Source organism: Triticum dicoccoides, chromosome 4A, assembly GCF_002162155.2.
Source record: "Triticum dicoccoides isolate Atlit2015 ecotype Zavitan chromosome 4A, WEW_v2.0, whole genome shotgun sequence".
In the NCBI taxonomy this organism is placed as follows: Eukaryota; Viridiplantae; Streptophyta; class Magnoliopsida; order Poales; family Poaceae; genus Triticum; species Triticum dicoccoides.
In genome coordinates, this window is record NC_041386.1 from 367408438 (window position 1) to 367430713 (window position 22276).

Sequence of the window (22276 nt, forward strand, 5' to 3'; positions counted from 1 at the left end):
CCAGGCCAGTCCAGCAGCAGTCCAAGCAGCAGCCTCAGTGCATCCCCCTCGCTCTCTCCCATGGTGAATCCACGCTGGACACCCATCCGGACCCACCTGGCAGCCTCTCTAGTCCTACTTTTCTTCCTCCTCCCGATCACCTCTGCTCTCATAGTAATATTCAGGGGCACATGGCCACCGTGGCTACCACGGCGCCAACGCCCATCCTTTTTAACCAGCGCTCCCTCCCTAGGGTTTCCCCTTCCTCCTCCGTGCCGCCCGCCAGGTAAGGGTAGCTCCACCTCGCCCCATCGCCGTCGCCCAACGCCATGGCCGGCTCGTGCTCAAGCTTTCCTCCAACATAGCAAGCTCGTCACCGACCCTTTCTTCATCCATGCTTAATCCTTTTGTGGTAGGATTGCATGGTAGGATTTATTGTTGCCAGATGGCTATGCCGTTACCTAGTAGTTCATTTGAGGTAGGTCTGATCTATACATCCTTGTCACCGTCGTGTATGTTTATTTTTGCCTCGCTAAATGTAGACGTGGTTTGGGAAGCGGACATGGTAATACATGAGTGACAAAGTAGTAATCAGGACCAAGACTTGTAAATGAACTACCTGGGCGGTATTTGGTTTGAATGGTGGCGAAATACAGTGGGAGCATGCATGGTTCATCCATGGTGGTGCACCACTAGTGGTTGGTCGCCCATGCTCAAAGGGATCAAATGTATTCTCATGTCTAGAAGCTTATTTGTGCAGCCACAAGCCAACATGGGCTCTGGCTTAGTTGAGTAGTTAGTGTGACCTCTCCGGGATAAGCTAGCAGATGTAGAATGAGTAGGTGTACCGGCCTATCCGTGGGTTAAGGGGAAATACTTTTGAAAGACTATGTCTCAGTCATCCTGTTCTCAAACACTAGGCAGTGCGAGAATTTCAAGGGAGGCGATCGAGTCTTGTGGGGAAAAGTGCGCAAACCTCTGCAGAGTGTTAAAACCTAATCGATTAGCCGTGTCCCCCGTTACGGACAACTTGAGCATCTAGTAGTGGAAATGCTGGGAGATCTCATCACTCTTAATTTAAACAGTTGGGTTTAAAATGAAACTTTGGGAATGGATTGAGTTGGGTTTGCCAACTCATCCTATGCTATACTGTAGTAGTAGAATAATACCTTTTATTCTTGGGAAAAACTAGCTTTATGCAAAACCAAACTTAGAGCTTTCCACCAGCCAAATTGCATGTACAAATAGGTTCATTATTCTTATGATGTGACATGCCAGTACATTCAATGTACTAACCTACATGGCTGCAACGTCTTATGTTGCAGGAGTTTCTACGATGAGTAAGAGTTACGTTGTAGGGTTATGGTCTACACTCAACTTGCCGTTGGCGTTGATGGAACTCCACACCCTTATGTTTGTTTTCGTTGAGACTTATGAGGTATATATCAGTTTTACGTTATTTATACATGTGATTGCACTTTGATATATACATTGATGTACTGTGTGTGCTACCATACCGATCCAGGGATGGCACAGACACACAGAGGCTTGACCGTTTGAGGTCGGGTCGCTACAGTTGGTGGAGGTCGGGAGGTGGGGGACGTGGGGGTGGGGTGTTTTTCCTTTGTTAGTTTTTTGACACTGTGTTATTCGAGTTCGGGACCATCTAATCCCTTCTATATAAGGTGCGTCGTGATCAGAATAACTATTATGATCCCATGATCACGGGATAAAAATATTATTCTGATCATAACCTGAAATTCCTGAGTTACACAACCTGAACTTCTCTCTGTACGAACCCAACCTTCAGGCTATCTTCGCAACCGAGTCTCCCCGCGCGAATTGTTCTGGTCAGTCGTGTTCTACGTGATGTAAGTGTAATCTGCAAATGGTTTTTAGCAACTAAATGACTATTTTAAATAGAAATCTCACTCATTGGTGGATTTTTCTCTCAGGTCATGATGAACATGTGTCTGTTGCAATTTTACTGCCTGAGTTGTTCGACCTGAACTTCCCCCGGTGCTAGGCTGAACTTCCGCAAACATTGCCGAAATGGTTCTTGCGATATACCATTGGAAAGCTATGGACACGAGTATCATCATCCAAGTTAATTTTTTGGTAAAATGTAAGCGGTTTAAGAGCAGTTTTTGTAAGTGCATCTAGTGCCCCTTAGTGATTTTGGTGTATTGAAGACTTATAGGTTAAGGGACTAATGTGTTTTTGAGTGTACACTGGTCTATAAGTCTATGAGGAGTTTGATATTTACAGAGAAAGTCGACCCCTAAAAATGAAGTTCTTCGACTGAAGACTTTGGATTTCTGAAGACTTTCTGAAGACTTTCAAAGTGAAGAAATTGGTGCAATCCTAAAGACTTGGTATTCATTCGAGGAACATGAAGCATGAAGACTTATGTTTTCGTAGTTTTATTTTGTCTTTCTTGAGTCATAGGAAACACCGTACTGTTAAAGGGGGTCGAGGAAATACTAAGGAAAAATTTCCATGTGATGCTCAACTCAAAATCCTACACCTACCAATCCCTTCGAGCGAAGCCATTGGAAATCTCATAAGGTTCAGTCATATTCTTCAGTGACAGAGACGAAGTTCTTCTGGTCTCTGGGGAATTTGTTCTGACTGAGGGGTTAGGAATTCGCTAGTGCGGATTGCCTACACAGTGAGGAACATGATAGACCTGAGGAATTTGATACTCAAATTTCCAACCATTGTTGTGCCTTGTGCCAACTGTCCCAAAATATCTACCCACCTAATGGTCATATCATTGAAGGGCATTTATGTCTTATCATGTGGGGCTACTCCCTAGGCTATAAATAGCCGCCCCCTACAACCACTAGCTAGTTGGCTGCTCTGAGAGAAACTGACGCTTGTCATTTGAGAGCAGCCCATCCTCCGAGGACTTTGAGCGAAAATCATCAAGTGAGGAAAACCCAAACCCAAACCCAAACACCTACAAACCCCAAGTGATTGAGCATCACTGAAGAGATTGATCCTGCGTGGATCCAATGCTTGTTACCTTTGAAGACTGTGCTTCTTCCAGACGGTTAGGCGTCAAGGTCTAGAGCATCCAAGAGGAACTGTGGATCACCGAGTGACCAAGTTTGTGAAGGTTCGGAAGTCACCTGAAGACTTACCACGAGTGATTGGGCGAGGTATTTGTGACCTTAGGTCAAGGAGAATATGGTGAGGACTATGTGTCCGGGACTGTGTGTCCTCAGGTTTAAATACCTAGCCGCTCCAACCAGACGTACAACTGAGACAACAGTTGGAACTGGTCTACCAAATCATTGTCTTCACCAAGCTCACTGGTTCTATTTCCTCAACTCTTTCATTTCCTCATAACTGTGTTGAGTGCTTGTTTGTATCTGTGTTTGAAGACTTTGACTGAAGACTTTCTCAATTTCCTCAGTTCAATTTCTTCACTCTGTTTGTCTTCATCCTGTGTTATCCTGTGTTTACGCTTTCTTTACTTTGTGCTTGTCTTCATTTCATCATGATGACTATGCTTGTGCTCTGTTATGTTTACTTTTGAGTACTTATTCCGCTGCTAGTAGTTCTTCGCCAAGGAATTTCCTCACCTGCAAATTCCTCAATGAAGAATTCATAAAAGTCGCCTATTCACCCCCCCTCTAGTCGATATAACGCACTTTCAATTGGTATCAAAGCAAGGTACTCCCTTGTTCTGTGTGATTTTGGTTTAACCGCCTGGAGTTACAGTTATGTCGACCGCAGGTATGAAGAAAGTGACATGCCCCACCTTTGACGGTCACGAGTATCCCAAGTGGAAGGCCATGATGAAGAAGGGCCTCATGGCGATGAACAATGAGCTGTGGACCGTCACTGAGATTGGTCTGATCGATCTGTGCAATATGGCGGAAGCTGATGACATTCGCAAGTACACTCTTCTAAACCTCACGGCAAAGGACGTCATCTGCTCCTATATGTCTCAAAATCAGTTCAAGAATATCATGCATCTCGGCCATGCGAAGCTTATCTAGGACCGTCTCTCTGAGGTCTATGAAGGTCATCGAACCTGTCATGATCCTTGGTTTGAGGACTTCAAAGAATCTCTCAAAGCGATGACATTCGAACCAGAATCATCATCTTTTGCATCATGCCTTATGTCAAAAGATGCTAAGGTAACTAAATGCTACCTATCCTAGTCTAGTGATGATGAATCTGGTGATGAATTTGGACCCAGCTATGTCAAACTTGCTTCCCTTTCCACTAAACAACAAAGAGCTTTGGAAAAGTTCAATACATGCTAAATAACAGCGATGATATATTGGGTGAAGAAATGGATCAGTCAAAAGCTTTGGCTGAAAGTCTTCAGAGACTTCATACTAAGTATGACACCCTTCAAGATCATCATAACACTCTCTTATCTGATCATGAGAAGCTTTCTTATGAACTTCTTCAAAGGAAGCAAGACCTTGAGAAGCTAAGAGTGAGTTATGAAGATCTTCAGAAGGAGCGCGATTCATTACTTGCTCAACAAATCAGCGCTTCTCAGGAAAAATTTGTTCCTCCATGCTTGAAGTGCATTGAACGTGAATCTGCTAATTCTTCACCTGAATGTTCAAATGCTGCTAATGTTTCAACTTCTTCACATGCCTCTACTATCACTAATTCCTCATCTGAGGACACTGCTAGTATCACTGACGATGCAGGGCTGAAGGAATTGTACATGACAGGCATGTACAAAAGCCTCAAAGGGCATCAGACTCTTTGTGATGTGCTTAAAAAGTAGATCCTCAACAGGAACCCTAGGAAAGAGGGTATTGCCTTTGAGAGGAAACTCAATGCTGATGGTACATATTGGAAGCCTGAGCAGTACCCCAAAACCTCATGGGTTGCTACAAAGGGACCTCTAGTTGATCCATCTAACTTATCTCGCTTTGCATGTGAATCTCCTCGTTCTGATGATGAGTCAATTGACTCCAACTATAAACTGTTCAAAAATCAGAATGGTGAAATATTTGCTAGATATGTTGGCACTAACTGCTGGAACGGTCCTCCTATGAAGAAAATCTGGGTTCCCAAAAGGTGCCTTGAAAGTCTTCAGGTGAATGTCCTCAAGACACCACCTGTGAAGAATAGGAACCCCAGATCAAATTCTTCATATGGACCAAACTCCTCAAAAGGATCAAAGTCCGCATATGAATATCATCGTGCTAACAACTCTGTTCCGCAGGGAAGAGCTAAGGGCTATGAATATGAGCATTATTCTTCTAATTATTATGTTCATAAGTCCTCGAAGAATTTCTCTGTTTATTCATATGCTTATCCTAACCCCTCCTATGTCAAATGAAATGTACTGGATTCTATGCCAGCTTTCTCGTATGGAGCTTGCAAAGTGATGAACTCTTTGCCACCCCTTCAGATGTGGGTGGTGAAGAAAAAGAACAAATCTCTTCTGCAGGGTCAGGTCTCCAGACATACGTAATCGTCTGAAGAATTTGCTGGAGACCTGAATGTGCCTGAAAGGACGCAGGCTAATCATGAAGAAATGAACTTTCATTTCTCACGTCCTCATACTGCTTTATCTACTCTGTTGCTTGATGAAATTGATCTGATGAATTAATGTCATATTCTTCACTGATGAAGTATATGAGTTCATAAGTTGCACTAATTCATCTGCAGGATGATCAACCCAAAGCCACTAAGTGGGTCCTCGATAGTGGATGTACAAATCACATGACTGGTGACAAGAATCTATTGATGGATGCTCCCTTATCACCATCGCATCTGAAGCATATCATCTTCGCTGGCAAAGGCAAAAGTCAGGTATTGGGTCTAGGTAATGTTGCGATCACAAAGGATCGACACATGGACAAAGTCATGCTTGTCGAGTCCTTAGGATACAACCTCATGTCTGTCTCAATGCTTTGCGATCTTGATATGGTTATTGTCTTTGGCAAGTACTGTTGTGTTGTGCTTATGGAAGCTGACAATTCCAAAGTCTTCGAAGGCTTTAGGAGAGGAGACCTGTATATTGTTGATTTCTCTACAGGACCGCAACCAACCGTGTGTCTACTTGCAAAAGCTTTATAAGGCTAGAGCATCAACGACTTGGTCATGCAGGCATGAGGAATTTGCACATGCTTGCGAAGAAGAAGCCTGTCATTGGCATCGAGAATGTCAAATTCCTCAAGGATCACTTATGCGGAGCCTGAGAACCTGGGAAGATGACAAAGGCTAAGCATCCAGTGAAGACTATCATGACCACCACTCATCCATTTGAATTGCTTCACATGGATCTCTTCAGTCCTAACCATTATTCTACAGTCTCAAATGATGCATCTCAATATGGCTTTGTTATTGTTGATGATTACTCTCGATACACATGGGTACACATTGTTACTTACAAACATGAAGTGCAGGAAGTCTTCAAACGATTTTCCTCGAGGGCTTCAACCAACTTTGGTGTGAAGATCAAGCAAATTAGAAGTGACAATGGAACTGAGTTCAAGAATTCTGGTCTTGATGACTATCTTGATGAACTTGGTATTACTCATGAGTTATCTGCTCCTTATACTCCTTAGCAGAATGGCGTCGTGGAGCGCAAGAACATGACTCTTGCTAAGATGGCTCGCACTATGCTTGGCGAATACAAAATGCCTCGTCATTTCTGGATTGAGGCAATTGATACTGCGTGCCACATCATCAATAGAGTATATCTTCACAAATTCTTCAAGAAGAATGCCTTGAACTCCTCACCGATAAGAAACCCAATGTAAGTTATTTCAAAGTCTTCGGTGCTAAATGTTGGATTAGAGATCCTCATCACAACTCAAAATTTGCACCGAAAGCACATGAAGGTTTTATGCTTGGTTACGGAAAGGACTCGCACACCTACAGAGTTTTCAACAACGTTCTTCACAAGGTTGTTGAAACTATAGATGTGCGGTTCGATGAAACTAATGGCTCGCAAAGAGAGCACCTACCTTCTGCGATAGATGAACCAGCACCTGAGGAAACTATCAAGTTCAAGTCTACTGAGGATGTCATTCCTGCTGAAGAATCCGCTGAAGAATTCATTCCAGAACATGAAGAACATCAAGCTAATGCACCTGAAGAAAATGCTGATCAAATTCCTCAATGACAACCAGCTCATCCTCGCGTTGTAAAAGAAGTGCAAGTTGAAAAGATCATCAATGACATCAAAGCGCTAGGTCCTCTCACACGCTCAAAAGCTTCACATTTATCAAACTTTTGTGGGCACTATGCTTTTGTCTCTATCACAGAGCCCACTAAGGTAGATGAAGCATTTCTGGAGCCTAAGTGGATTCAGGCCATGCAAGAAGAATTACATTAGTTCGAGCTCAACAACGTCTGGGAACTAGTCAAACGTCCAGATGCTCGTAAGCACAATATCATTGGCACAAAATGGATCTATCGCAACAAGCAAGACGAAAATGGCCTTGTGGTAAGGAATAAGGCACGACTTGTAGCTCAAGGCTACACACAGGTTGAAGGAATTGATTTCGATGAAACTTTTGCACCTGTTGCTAGACTTGAGGCTATTCGCATATTACTTGCTTATGCTAACCATCATGATATCACTCTATATCAAATGGATGTGAAAAGTGCATTCCTCAATGGAAGCTTGAAGAAGAAGTATATGTCGCTCTACCCCAAGGTTTTGAAGATCCAAAGCATCCTGACAAAGTCTTCAGACTCAATAAGGCCCTCTATTGCCTCAAGCAGTCCCCGCGGGCGGGGTATGACACTTTGAAGGAATTCCTTATGAAGAATGGCTTCAAACCCGGTTCACTTGACCCTACTCTTTTCACTAAATCTTATGATGGTGAATTGTTTGTGTGCCAAATATATGTTGATGATATTATCTTTGGCTGTACTGACCAACGTTATAGTGATGAATTTTCCTATATGATGAGTGAAGAATATCAAATGTCTATAATGGGAGAACTGAAATTCTTCTTAGGTCTTCAAATTCATCAACAACGCAATGGCATATTCATATCTCAGGAGAAATACCTCAAGGATGTACTGAGGAAATTCGGCATGCAAGATTGCAAAGGCGTCAAAATTCCTATGCCCACAAATGGTCATCTGTGCACTGATGAAAATGGTATCGACCTCGATCATAAGGTATACCACTCCATGATTGGTTTTTTATTGTACTTATGTGCATCTAGGCTAGATATTATGCTTAGTGTTTGCATGTGTGCCCAATTTCAAGCTACACCGAAGGAATCACACCATAAGGCTGTGAAGCATATTCTTCGATATCTAGCTCACACACCAACACTTGGATTATGGTACCCCAAGGGCTCGGCTTTTGATCTCATTGGATATTCTGACTCTGACTATGCTGGTTATCATGTGGACCGCAAGTAAACATCTGGTACATGTCATTTCCTCGGACGATCTTTGGTCTGTTAGTCCACGAAGAAACAGAACTACGTATCACTATCTACTGCTGAAGCTGAGTACATTGCCGCTAGTTCTTGCTGTGCTCAATTGCTATGGATGAAGCAAACTCTCAAGGAATATGGCGTCAACATGAAGAATGTGCCTCTCTTCTGTGACAATGAGAGTGCTATCAAGATTGCTCACAACCCAGTTCAGCACTCGAAGACAAAGCACATTCAGATTCGTCATCATTTTCTTCGTGATCATGTGTTGAAGGGCGACATTTCTATTGGGCATGTGAAGACTGAAGAACAGCTAGCCGATATCTTCACTAAGCCCTTGGATGAGAAGAGATTTAGCAAGTTGTGGTGTGAGCTAAATATCTTAGAATCTTCGAATGTTCTTTGAAAAGGACACTCATCCTAACACTTATGCAAAATTGATGACTTAGATGTGCAACACATGAAGAAACGTTTTTCTTCAATCAATGAAGAATAACACTCTAAGTGTGAAGAAATTAACGAATAATTGGATTCTCAGAACCCTACGACAATTGTACGCGGTATCTGAAATCATCATTCTTATACGGTGGGTCATGCCACCACCAAAAGTTGAAAATCCTCAATTTGAGTTTTTTTGTTTTGAAATTCCTCAGTTGTTCAAATTCTTCAACTTTGCTTAGTCTTCTCTGTTTCCGTCATTTTTCTTCATTGGCTATATATATATGAATGTGATCAGACCCGCCCCCCTCTATGTTATACTCAACCCAATCTGTTCACAAATTCTTCATGTGCGTTCTATTTGAAACTCGTTCAAAATCTTCGTTGTGTCCTTGTCAGCTGAATAAATTGCAAACGGAACTTTAAAACCTATCTTATCTAAATTTTCGGCTTTGCCGCTCAAACCTTTCCGCATCCCACGATATACTTATATATTCACCCACGATCGCACATGATCTCCACTTCTCAGTACATGGAAGACACATGTCAAGCGAATGAGAAGGGTCAGGGGTACGTTCGTCCAAATTCTTCAGGCGAATAGTTTTTCACCGTGCCTATAAATACCCCCCTTTCCCTTCCTCACTTCCTTTACTCCGCTCGACCTCTCTCCAGCTCGAGCTTCTCAAACCCTAGCGTCACCACTACATCATCGTTGCTGGTGAGGAAAAGCTTCACTGCCTCGACCTCATCGCCGTCGTACTCGCTCCGGCCGTGGAAATCTTCACTCTGCCGCCGCCGTAGCTGTCTTCGTCCGCCAAGTTAGGGCGTGGAAGATCTGCACTGACGAACTTCACATCTCCACATTCCAGTTTGTTGTGTTCTTCGTCCAGGGTAATTAAAAGTTACTTTTACTGCCCTCTTTGATTCAAATGATTTCTACAAAATCCTCAAAGGTGTTTTTCTTCATGTCTTCACACACTAAAACACCTCACATGTCATCTGTTCTTGATTCGTTTCTCTAAGCTATGTTTTTCTTCAAGATTCCTCGAATGTGTGGATTTTCGATCTATACATCTCTGGAACCTAAGACAAAGAACGCTTAGTGAAATTCTTCAAGACTCATCTAGTCAAATTCCTCAAACTTGTTCTTTATAAAAACCTTCTGAAAACACATATGACCTCTCCAAATTCCTCGCAAGTATACTCTGTTCACAGGTACTCATGTCAGCTACAGAATCACTAGGTTCTCATCAACTTAACTCATTTGCAGCGTTCCTCGAAGAAAAGTTGCATACCTATTCAAAGAATTCAATTGTTCAAATTCCTCAACTGAAGAAAATGGCTGATGGTAAGAAGCCACAGAAAGGAGGAAAGAGGCCTGAGGTCAACACTGCCTTTGAAATACCTAAGGACATCTATGTTGGGTACTGCACACCCCCTGAGGAAGATAAAAATCAGTGCAAGGTGCGCATTCAAAAGATTGAGAGGAGATGTGCAAGAGAGTGGAGGGAGTACAGATATGTCACTCCCAAATATATGAAGAAATTTGCACTAAATCCTCCATGCCCAAGACCTCCGCTGGCACATGGTCAAATAGCTGATCCCACCAGCCTCAAGCGTGGTGAGGATTATCCTGATGAATGGGCCAAGCGCCAGGCCAAGTTGGCCAAACAAGCAAAAGATGCAGTGAGGAAATTCGACGAAGACTCTTCTACCGCTGCTGCTGTTGAGGCCTCTGTAAAGCCGAAGAAGGCCATGCAAAGAAGCCTGCTCACAAGTCCAGTGCTTCACCAGCAATGCCCTCACGGCCGAGTTCCTCGGCTATGCCCTCACGACCAGATTCCTCAAAGCCCTCACGGCCAATTCCTCATGCTGCTCCTAAGTCCTCAGCTCCTCCGCCAAAGTCCTCAGTTGCTCCAACCAAATCCTCAGCACCTGTGCATCTCGCCACGTGCCAAAGGACCACAGGCATATTTATTGCCTCAGGAGCCTCTCCAAGTTCCTCAGCTGCTCCCACTCTTCTGAAGAAGAAGACCACTGCTGGACGAGGTCCTCGACCAAGTCCTCATAAGAAACAAGTTGCTTCCCAAGTGCCCTCTAATGATGATGAAGCTGATGATGAAGAACTTGTTGAAATCATCAGGGACAGGCAACTCAGGGCCGCTAGAGCCAAATGCAGTAATGTGCCATTAATGCAGGATCCGAAGTTAATCCTAGACTTCATTGACTTGTGGCACAATGACCCCAACACACCTCTTCCTGAGCTGAACCTCACTTCTGGTCAAAGTCATGTACTGACTCACTTCATTGATGAAGAAAAATGGAAATTTGAACAGGGAAGGAGGGTGAAGAAAGCGCAGTACAAGAAAGAGTGCTTTCTGAAGCAAAATGTTCTGAAGCTTTCACCTGAAGAACTTGTTGCTCTTCAATCTGAAATCAAGTGATGAATTTGATCGCTACTATGCTGACTGGCTAGGAGCCAAAGTCAGATTTGTAAAGATAACTGAATAGTTCACTTCCAATGTTGCAGCCCCAATGCAACAGGAAATTCCTCAGGCTGAAGCATCTGCTCAGCCGACTGAAGAAAATGCCAGCACCGCGGATGACAATCAGGTTGCTGAAGAAAATGTGAGTTTCAGGGCTGATGACTGCATTCCAGCCGCTGATGAAATTGCCAGGGCATCCACTAGTGGTGCGCTTGAAGAAAATGAGGAAGTCAGGGTAACTGCATCAGTTGTACCTGAAGAAATTCAACTCAATTCCTCTGCTCCCGCACCTTCACCAACTCCGATCCTTCCATCTGCATCAGATGTGAAGAAGACCAAGGCTGCAAAGCATGCAGCAGTGAAGAAAAGGAAGGCATCAACTGCATCAGATTCTTCAGCTCAGAAGAAGATGAAGCCATTGACTAGCACATTTGCAAACCCCATTGATGTTGTTCCTATCTCAACCATGCCATCAAAGGACCTTGTTCCTTTTGATGAAGAATATGTGATTCCAAGTGAATCTGATGAAGAGAATCCCTCTACTGCTTCATCGGAGCAGATGGATGAAGAAATTGAAGTGGATACAATCCCTTCAACACCAGTTGTCTCCTCGCCTATGCCTCAGTTTACTGATGAAGAGGCTGGCATTGAAGAAATGGGAGATGAAGATGTGGACATTGGTTGTACCACACCCGTGCTAAGTGATGAATTTTGGGAAAGTCAGCACCCCAACTCTCCACTCTTCACACCATTGCAACAAATTCCTCAGTCACAGTAACTACTGTACAAATGGGATCTGATGAACCACATGCCACACCGTCTCTCCATGAAGAAATTCCAGCCACTAGTGCTGAAGATCATGTAGATGAAGAATTGAAGTCCCAGGCTGCCACTGAAGCAGCACCTGAAATTCCTCAGCCTGTGGAACCTGAGATCGAGATTCCAGAGGTTGTGATGCAATTGACAGACACTCGTCACCCCAAGCCAAAGGATCCATTCTCAAAGAAACAGAAATTGAAGGCTGATGATTTCTTCGGCGAGCACGTGTTCTTCACTAACTACAATCCTTATGACTCTGCTCGTCTAAGGAGGAAGCATTTCTGGACTGCAAGCCAGACCAACTTCTATTCTTCACTGCTTTTCAACAAAGACAAAATCTTCTACCATGAGCATATTCCTCACATGGACATGGAATCATTACCTTGCTTCTCTCCTGTGCTCAATGTTATTCATGATGGAGGCCTCCTCAACTTTTGCTCTGACATTGTTGATTGGAATGAAGAGCTTATTCTTCAGTTCTACTCTACATTGCACATCATAGGTGATCCTGAAGATATCAACACCTGGGTCTTGGACTTGATGACCGAAAATACTCACTATAAGGCACCGGCCTCTGAATTGCTTCATGCCCTGCCCATCAGTCCACCCAGTAAAGGAGCTCGCTGCCTGTATCATGAACCAGATCTCATAGCCCATTACATGCAAGTGTTAATGAAGCCTTTGAAGCCCGGTCAAGCCCCAAGGACCAAATTCCTCGTGAAGGATTTACTCTATGTGCCCAAAACCGTCTATCACATTTTGACGAGGACAATGAGTCCCATCAAAGGCCATGACTCATCTGATGAGGAAATAGTTGGCACTATGAAGAATCTGCTATTCAACATCATTCATAGCATTCCTATCAACTATCACGATTTCTTCACGAGGACTCTGGCAAATGCTGCACTTTCTTCGTTTGAGCTGAAACCTTATGCTCCTTGGATTATGAGATTCCTCAGGATAAGGTCTTCACTCAACTACAAGGCTGATTTTCAGAATCACCTTAGCTATCTGCCCCCGATTGAAGTCCTCAAGCAGGCTTTTACTTCAACTGATGAAACGGGCAAGGCTCCTGCAGTCATTGATGAAGGCATTTGTGCATTGGATGGTCAGTTTCGCAAAGCTGCATCTTATTCCACCAATGATGACTCTGCCACACATGACTCTCCTGCCAATGCACCCAAGTCTACTCCTCAAGCCACTGCTCCTCGTGTGATGACTGACCGTGAGCTTCTGCTTAGTCTTCACCAGAAGGTGGATCGAAACCATAAATGGGTTAAGCGTCAGTTTGGTTAATTTCTTCACAACATGACTGCTACACACAATGCAGTGAAGAAAAACCATTACTACCTCCATGAAGTCTTCGGTCACACCTGGGCCATTCTATCACATATGTATGATGAAGAAGATCTCAAGAAAATGAGTCTCAAGGAAAATTTTGACTGGTCTGCACCTCCACCGAAGAAATTCAAGAATGTCAAGGTTCCTTCTTTGGTGTCCAGCTCATATTCTTCATCACGCGATACCGACGAGTACGAAGACTTGGACGACACTGCGGCAGGCCCTTCAACGACAAACGACCCCAACAACGCTGGCGCTCCTTCATCAACTTGATATTCTTCAGGGGCGTTAGTCCTCATTTTCGATCCTTTTGGTCATTCGATGACAAAGGGGGAGAATTTTGAGTTAGTCTTCAAGCGGGTCTGTCTATATGGGCATTTTTTTGCTAAGTTACAACTCTCGTTCTTCTGAAACTTTATTGGATTGAGTTCTAAACTTAAACCTGAAGGTGCTATGATACGTTGATGTATTTTTCTGCATCCTTATTCCTCATATATGTTAGTGCACGCATGCTGAATTACATCAGTCACCATATGTCATCATGCATTTCAAATTCCTCATTATGATATGTCAAATGCATGTATGAATTACATGATATAGGGGGAGATCTCCATGATTCTACTCTTCAAGTGTGCAATGCTTCAAAAGCAAATTCCTCATCATGCACATCTTCAGGGGGAGTTCTTCTATATCTTGCAATCAAATTCCTCAATATCAGTATTTACACTTCATATGTTTATCCCCGTTGAAAACTTAACCTATATTGTCATCAATCACCAAAAAGGGGGAGATTCTAAGTGCATCTAGTGCCCCTTAGTGATTTTGGTGTATTGAAGACTTATAGGTTAAGGGACTAATGTGTTGTTGAGTGTACACATGACTATAAGTCTATGAGGACTTTGATATTTACAGAGAAAGTCGACCCCTAAAAATGAAGTTCTTCGACTGGAGACTTTGGATTTCTGAAGACTTTGAAAGTGAAGAAATTGGTGCAATCCTGAAGACTTGGTATTCATTCGAGGAACATGAAGCATGAAGACTTTTGTTTTCGTAGTTTCATTTTCTCTTTCTTGGGTCATAGGAAACACCGTACTGTTAAAGGGGGTCGAGGAAATACTAAGGAAAAATTTCCATGTGATGCTCAACTCAAAATCCTACACCTATCAATCCCTTCGAGCGAAGCCATTGGAAATCTCATATGGTTCATTCATATTCTTCAGTGACAGAGACGAAGTTCTTCTGGTCTCTGAGGAATTTGTTCTAACTGAGGAGTTAGGAATTCGCTAGTGCAGATTGCCTACACAGTGAGGAACATGATAGCCCTGAGGAATTTGATACTCAAATTACCAACCATTATCGTGCCTTGTGCCAGCTGTCCCAAACTACCTACCCACCTAACGGTCATATCATTGAAGGACATTTATGTCTTATCATGTCGGGCTGCTCCCTAGGCTATAAATAGCCACCCCCTACAACTGCTAGCTGGTTGGCTGCTCCGAGAGAAACTGACACTTGTCATTTGAGAGCATCCCATCCTCCGAGGACTTTGAGCGAAAATCATCAAGTGAGGAAAACCCAAACCCAAACACCTACAAACCCCAAGTGATTGAGCATCACTGAAGATATTGATCCTGCATGGATCCGATGCTTGTTAACTTTGAAGACTGTGCTTCTTCCAGACGGTTAGGCGTCAAGGTCTAGAGCATCCAACAGGAATTGTGGATCGCCGAGTGACCAAGTTCGTGAAGGTTCAGAAGTCACCTGAAGACTTACCACGAGTGATTGGGCGAGGTCTGTGTGACCTTAGCTCCAGGAGAATACGGTGAGGACTGTGTGTCCGGGACTATGTGTCCTCATGTTTAAATAGCTAGCTGCTCCAACCAGACGTACAACTGAGACAACATTTGGAACTGGTCTACCAAATCATTGTCTTCACCAAGCTCACTGGTTCTAGTTCCTCAACTCTTTTATTTCCTCATAACTGTGTTGAGTGCTTGTTCGTATCTGTGTTTGAAGACTTTGACTGAAGACTTTCTCAATTTCCTCAGTTCAATTTCTGCACTCTGTTTGTCTTCATCATGTGTTATTCTGTTTTTACGCTTTCTGTACTCTATGCTTGTCTTCATTTCATCATGATGACTATGCTTGTGCTCTGTTATGTTTACTTTTGAGTACTTATTCCGCTGCTAGTAGTTCTTCGCCAAGGAATTTCCTCACCTGCAAATTCCTCAGTGAAGAATTCATAAAAATCACCTATTCACCCCCTTCTAATCGATATAACGCACTTTCAGTTTTGAAAACCATTTTTTCTTCATACAAAAACATGAATCGTATTTTCGATCGCATTTATAAACTGTTTATCGGAATGAGGCAAATAGTATGGTGTTGCAAAGCTGCTGCAAAACTGCTCCTCCCACATCTTGATAGTTTTCTCTAATTCCCTATGGTTAAAAAGTAATTTGGAAAATCATAAAATTTGGCAAACCAAACAGCCGAGTTTGTAGTTTTGATGTCATTTCTAAATGTCTAATCCAATTGAGGCAAATGATATAGCGTTGGAAAGCTTATGAAAAAGTGCTACTTTTTCATTTTGAAAGTTTTATCTAATTTTGAATGGTTTAAGAGTAATTTAGAAAACGGTACAAGTTCCACCGAGTTCGTATTTTTGAGTTAATTTTTTAACTGTACGCCTGAATGCTGCAAATGATATGGCGTTGGAAAGCTTGAACACATGTGAAACTTTTTGTTATATATTGTTTCTCTCAATTATTTAAGGTTTTAAGTCAATTTTGAAAATGGCTAAAAAGGTATTTTCGCCGTAATTTCTACAAATTTTGTCGGAATGGTGCAAATAATATATTGTTGAAAAGCTACGGAAAATGTGAAACTTTTTCTTGTTGATGGGTTTCTATGATTCCTAGCCATTTTTAAGTAATTTTGAAAACAGCGATATTATTCTTTCTGCCTTTATCGTGAAACAGATTCTTCAAAAATGCACCGTGTGAAGAACTTCAACTTCTTGGCATGTCTACTTAAACTTCACTCTGTTTTTTACGTGCTTTTTTTGCTCGTAGTTCCTCATCCACTCACCGGAATTGAGCAAGTGATATACCGATGGAAACCTGCTGTAAACACGCAACTTTCCCGTGTTGATCATTTTTTCATACTCGCGGCGGTTTTAAAAAAATTCATCTGAAATTCATTCAGTGTAGTAGTTGAACTTCTTGTTGTTTTGATGTTGAACTTCTGTGACGTATTTTCAATTGTAATTTTCTCATCCATTCGTCATTGTTACACAAATGATATTTTCCTTTTGTACAAACCTCTCTCACAATATTTTTTTAAATTTCTCCGACCGAGAACTTGAACTTATAACAACAAAAAATTTGGACCTTGCTTTTTTATTCATTTTTCTCATATAAAACACACACCATGTAGTACATGAACTTTTTCCATTTTTATAATTTGAATTTTTGGTTTTCATTCTGAAATCAAATTTCTCCCAAATAATATACTGAACTTCTTTGTGAATTGAGAGAATTATTTTAAAACGCAAAAAACCAATTCTTTTTTTGTGTTTTTTAACATGGAAATGCAAGGTGAACCTCTCTTGCAACAATTTTTTAACTTCCTCGGACAGAGCACTTGAACTTATTTCAATAAACCTTTTAAGATTTTATTTTTCTATTACTTTTATTATCACCTGAAATGCATTCCTTGCAGTAGTTGAACTTCTCATTGTTTTCACCTTGAACTTCTGTCACGTATTTTTGTACAACATCTCTCACAAGAATTTTTGAACTTTCTCGGGGGCTGAGCACTTGAACTTCTAGCAACAAAACTTTAGGATTTGCATTTTCATTCTTTTGTTTAATACAAATGCACACTGTGTAGTACGTGAACTTCTGGCAGTTATCAATCTGAACTTCTGAGATCATGCGTTCTGCCATCATCGGAAAAACCAAGTCTCTGAAAATGCACTTCATGAAGAGGTTGAACTTCTGGAGCTGTTGTTTTTGAAGTTCACTCTGTTTTTTGCGTGTTGTTTTTACTTGTAACTCCCCAACCACTTATCGGAATTGAGCAAATGATAAACCAATGGAAAGCTGTTGAAGGCACACAACTTCTTTGAATATGGTTAAACTTTTTTTTCGAACAACATACATCAATTTGTGTTTAACCGTTTATTCTTTTGGAACAAGAATATGATATGCCCTTGGAAATTTGTTGAGTAGAAAGAACATTTTTCATGCAAAGCATTCTTGTTTCGAAATTTTAATGGATTGATAGGATTATTTTGAAGACACCAAAACAACATTTTTGTGTGTGTTTCTCAATTAAATACACGGTGAACCTCTCTCACAAGAATTTTTCAACTTCGCCGGGCAGGTCAGTTGAACTTCCAGCAACAAAATAGTTAGACTTTGCCTTTTCATTCTTATTTTTATCATACGAAAATGCAGACCATGCAATACGTGAACTTCCGACAATTATCAATTTGAACTTCTCTCTGTTTCGCTTAGTAATGGAATAAATCCGAGTTTTTTATAGACATCGAACCTCTCTTACTGTTTTATTAGAACTTCTTTATGTCTTTTTAGAAATGTGAAAATTAGAGTTTTCTTTAGAAACATCAAACTTCTTCATTATTTCAAAATTGAACTTATTGGTTTTATTCTTTAGTAACCGGAAAAATCTTATTTTTAAATAAATATCAAACTGCACCACTTTTAAAAATTGAACTTCCTGGTTTTGTTCTCCATTAATGAGGGAACCTGAGTTTTATTATATACATTGACTACCCAGTTTGTTTAAATTGAACTTCTTGCTTTATTCTTTAGTAACGGGAGAAATCTGAGTTTTGTAAAAAACATCAAACCACTCTACTATTATAAATTGAACTTCTTGGGTTTATTGTTTTAGTAATGAGGAAAATCTGAGTTTTTTATATACATTGAACATTGTCCATTATTTTATTTTGAACTTCTTGGTTTTATTCTTTTAATAATGAGAAAAGTCCAAGGTTTAAATTACATCAAACAATTCTATTATTTAAAATTGAACTTCCTAGTTTTTATTTTTGCTAGGAGTATTTTAATGAACATCCAATTGTTATGGCATTCAAAACCAGAATGTTTTTTAGAAAGAAATATTTTTTGCTTTTTTAATAAACTTCAGACTTCTCTATTTTTAAAATTTGAACTAGATGGCTTTTTTTATGTTCACCTCTTTATTTATGGATACCCAATGTGCGTGTTTTGCCGTAAGCAAACATATTGAACTATCCGCGGTAGAGAATATGAACTTCGCATCAACCTTTATTTGTCTTCAAGAAATGCACACTTGTATTTTGCTTTTAATATTGAACTTATATGCTCTAATTTTTTGTAATAGTTTCATGAAGGAGAAGGAAAGCAACAATATAATGTGTGTCAGAGAGCAACTAGTTGGGGAAACCAACCAATACATGATACATTTTTACTGGAAAGAACAGAGAACAATTTTTTTATCGTGTCTTTCCAATTTGAACCTCCCTAAAGAAGTTTATTATTCAATGTTTTTTTAGTGTTTTTGTATTGCTGCTTCTCAAAATTTAACTTCATAATTTTTCACTCCATGAACACAAAAAACTGACACTATAAAACCAATATAGGGAAACAAACATGACAAAAAATAGTTCTAAACTTTAGTGTAATACGCGTGCCTGGACACACATCCACAATTTTCTTTTTGTCTTTTCATGAAATGAAAACAATTTCAGTCTCACATGCATAGGCATCAAACTTCCATGAATTACAAAACGAACTTGTTTGCGTCAACTTAGATAAACTTACCTCATGAGCAACAATACATGAACCTCTCCTAGCTTGTTGGGACCAAAGATCATTTTATGCAAAGGAGCACTGGAGGAGGGCAGAGGGGCTGAGAAGCTTGGCATAGTCAGCGTTCTGTATAGGGAGGTGTGGAAATACAACCTATTCTAGGTGGTGGCAGGCAACCCAGCAGCTTGGCAGCCTCCTGGCCGAAGGGGGGCGTGCAAGATCCATGACACAGCTGCCTCTATCTTCTCTACCGGATGTGGCCACCCAACTACAGGTCGTGCCCTCCTCTAGCTATAGGTGTATCGCGGGTAGGCACGGTGGACATCAGGTGGTGGCAGCAGTAGGGACAGCAAGGCTCACCGGTCGACAAGCTCGTCGGATTTGGGCTCGGGGATGGAAGAGGGAATGAGAGGGAGGAGGGCATCGTCGGCGCGCCTTGGTCGAGGATGAAGGAGCTCGCAGGACCAGCACAATCTCCGCGTGAGCATCCGTAGAACTAGTGGCCAGCGCTCAGATCCGAGGCCACCGGCGGGTCCCTATGCAGTACGAGATCGGGGTCGCCGGGAGAAGGGGGCGGAGGTGGGCATCATGTCACAGCGGCCAGTGGATCCGGTAATAGGGCGCGGGGGCTACGCTAGGGGCGGAGGAGCTCGCGAGTTGGGGCGGCGGCTCCGGTGGCCGGAAGCACGGCGGTGGATATCGCGGCTTCGCTGGCCAGCAGCGGGTGGGCGTTGGGGTCGGGTGGCCGGCGGCAAGAGGTGCGTCGGGGTTGGGGGGCGGCAGCGGGTTAGTCCAGGGGTGGCGGATAGTGCGGAAGCCAGGGGGAATCGACAGAGGTGGTGCGGGAGGTTGGGGTTTTTTCCTTTTTTGTTTTCGGGAGTTCGGGATCCACTTGGTGTCATGTATATACGGCGCTCCGTGATACAAATAGTTATTCTAATCCTAGGATTAGAATAGTGTTGTCCTATACACACAAACACACACATACACACACACATATATATATATAACCGTGCCGCAACTACATGTGGGTGTTAGCAAGATCATTTGCATGTCGCTTTATGAGTTTCCATTCATTGTCCAAGAGACCGGAACGATTTTCAAACATTTCAGCCTCAGCGTCCAGCCACACGCGTAGGCCTTGTTGGTATTTTAATTACATGAAATGCATATAGACTCAGAAAATCATGAAAATTGGTTTGTCACTGTGGCATGCTCTGATACGTCTCCAATGTATCTATAATTTTTTATTGTTCCATGCTATTATATTATCTTTTTTGGATGTTTAATGGGATTTAATATACCTTTTTATATTATTTTTGGGACTAACCTATTAACCAAAGGCCCAGTGCAAATTGTTGTTTTTTTCCTATTTCAGTGTTTCGTAGAAAAGGAATATCAAACGGAATCCAAACGGAATGAAACCTTCAGGAGAGTTATTTTGGAACAAACCTGATCCAGGAGACTTGGAGTGGATGTCAAGAAAGAAGCAAGGAGGCCACGAGGCAGGAGGGCGCGACCCCACCCTTGAGGGGCCCTCGCAGCTCCACCGACGTACTTCTTCCTCCTATATATACCCATATACCTCGAAAACATCCAGGAGCACCACGAAAACCCTATTTCCACCGCCGCAACCTTCTCTACCCGTGATATCCCATCTTGGGACCTTTTCCGGCGCTTCGACGAAGGGGGAATCTATCACGGAGGGCTTCTACATCAACACCATAGCCTCTCCGATGATGTGTGATTATTTTACCACAGACCTTCAGGTCCATAGTTATTAGCTAGATGGCTTCTTCTCTCTCTTTGGATCTCAATACAAAGTTCTCCTCGATTCTCTTGGAGATCTATTCAATGTAATTATTTTGCGGTGTGTTTGTCGAGATCCGATGAATTGTGGGTTTATGATCAAGATTATCTATGAACACTATTTAATTCTTCTCTGAATTCTTTTTTGCATGATTTAATATCTTTGCAAGTCTCTTCGAATTATTAGTTTGGTTTGGCCTACTAGATTGATTTTTGTTGCAATGGGAGAAGTGCATAGCTTTGGGTTCAATCTTGTTGTATCCTTTCCCAGTGATAACAAGGGCAACAAGGCACGTATTGTTTTGTTGTCATCGAGGATAAGAAGATGGGGTTTATATCATATTTCTTGTGTTTATCCCTCTACATCATGTCATCTTGCCTAATGTGTTACTCTATTCTTATGAACTTAATACTCTAGATGCATGCTGGATAGCGATCGATGTGTGGAGTAATAGTAGTAGATGCATAATCGTTTCGGTCTACTTGTCGCAGATGTGATGCCTATATACATGATCATGCCTAGATATTCTCATAACTATGCTCTTTTCTATCAATTGCTCGACAATAATTTGTTCACCAATCGTAGAATTTGCTATCTTGAGAGAAGCCACTAGTGAAACATATGGCCCCCGGGTCTATCTTCCATCATATTATTTTCCTATCAACTTGCTATTTCTATTTTGCAATCTTTATTTTCCAATCTATACAAAAAAATGCCAAAAAATATTTATCTTATTATCTCTATCACATCTCACTTTCGTTAGTTACCGTGAAGGGATTAACAACCCCTTTATCGCGTTGGTTGTGAAGTTCTTGTTTGTTTGTGTAGGTACTAGGCGACTTGTGTGTAGTCTCCTACTGGATTGATACCTTGGTTTCTCAAGAACTGAGGTAAATACTTACGCTACTTTGCTGCATCACCCTTTCCTCTTCTAGGGAAAACCAACGCATGCTTAAGAGGTAGCAAGAAGGATTTCTCGCGCTGTTGCGGGGGAGATCTATGCACAAGACATACCAAGTACCCATCACAAACTCTTATCCCTCGCATTACATTTTTTGCCATTTGCCTCTCGTTTTCCTCTCCCCCACTTCACCCTTGCCGTTTTATTCGCCCTCTTTTCCGTCCGTCTCTTTTCACCTGCTTCTTGTGTGCTTGTGTGTTGGATTGTTTGTCATGATGGCTCAAGAT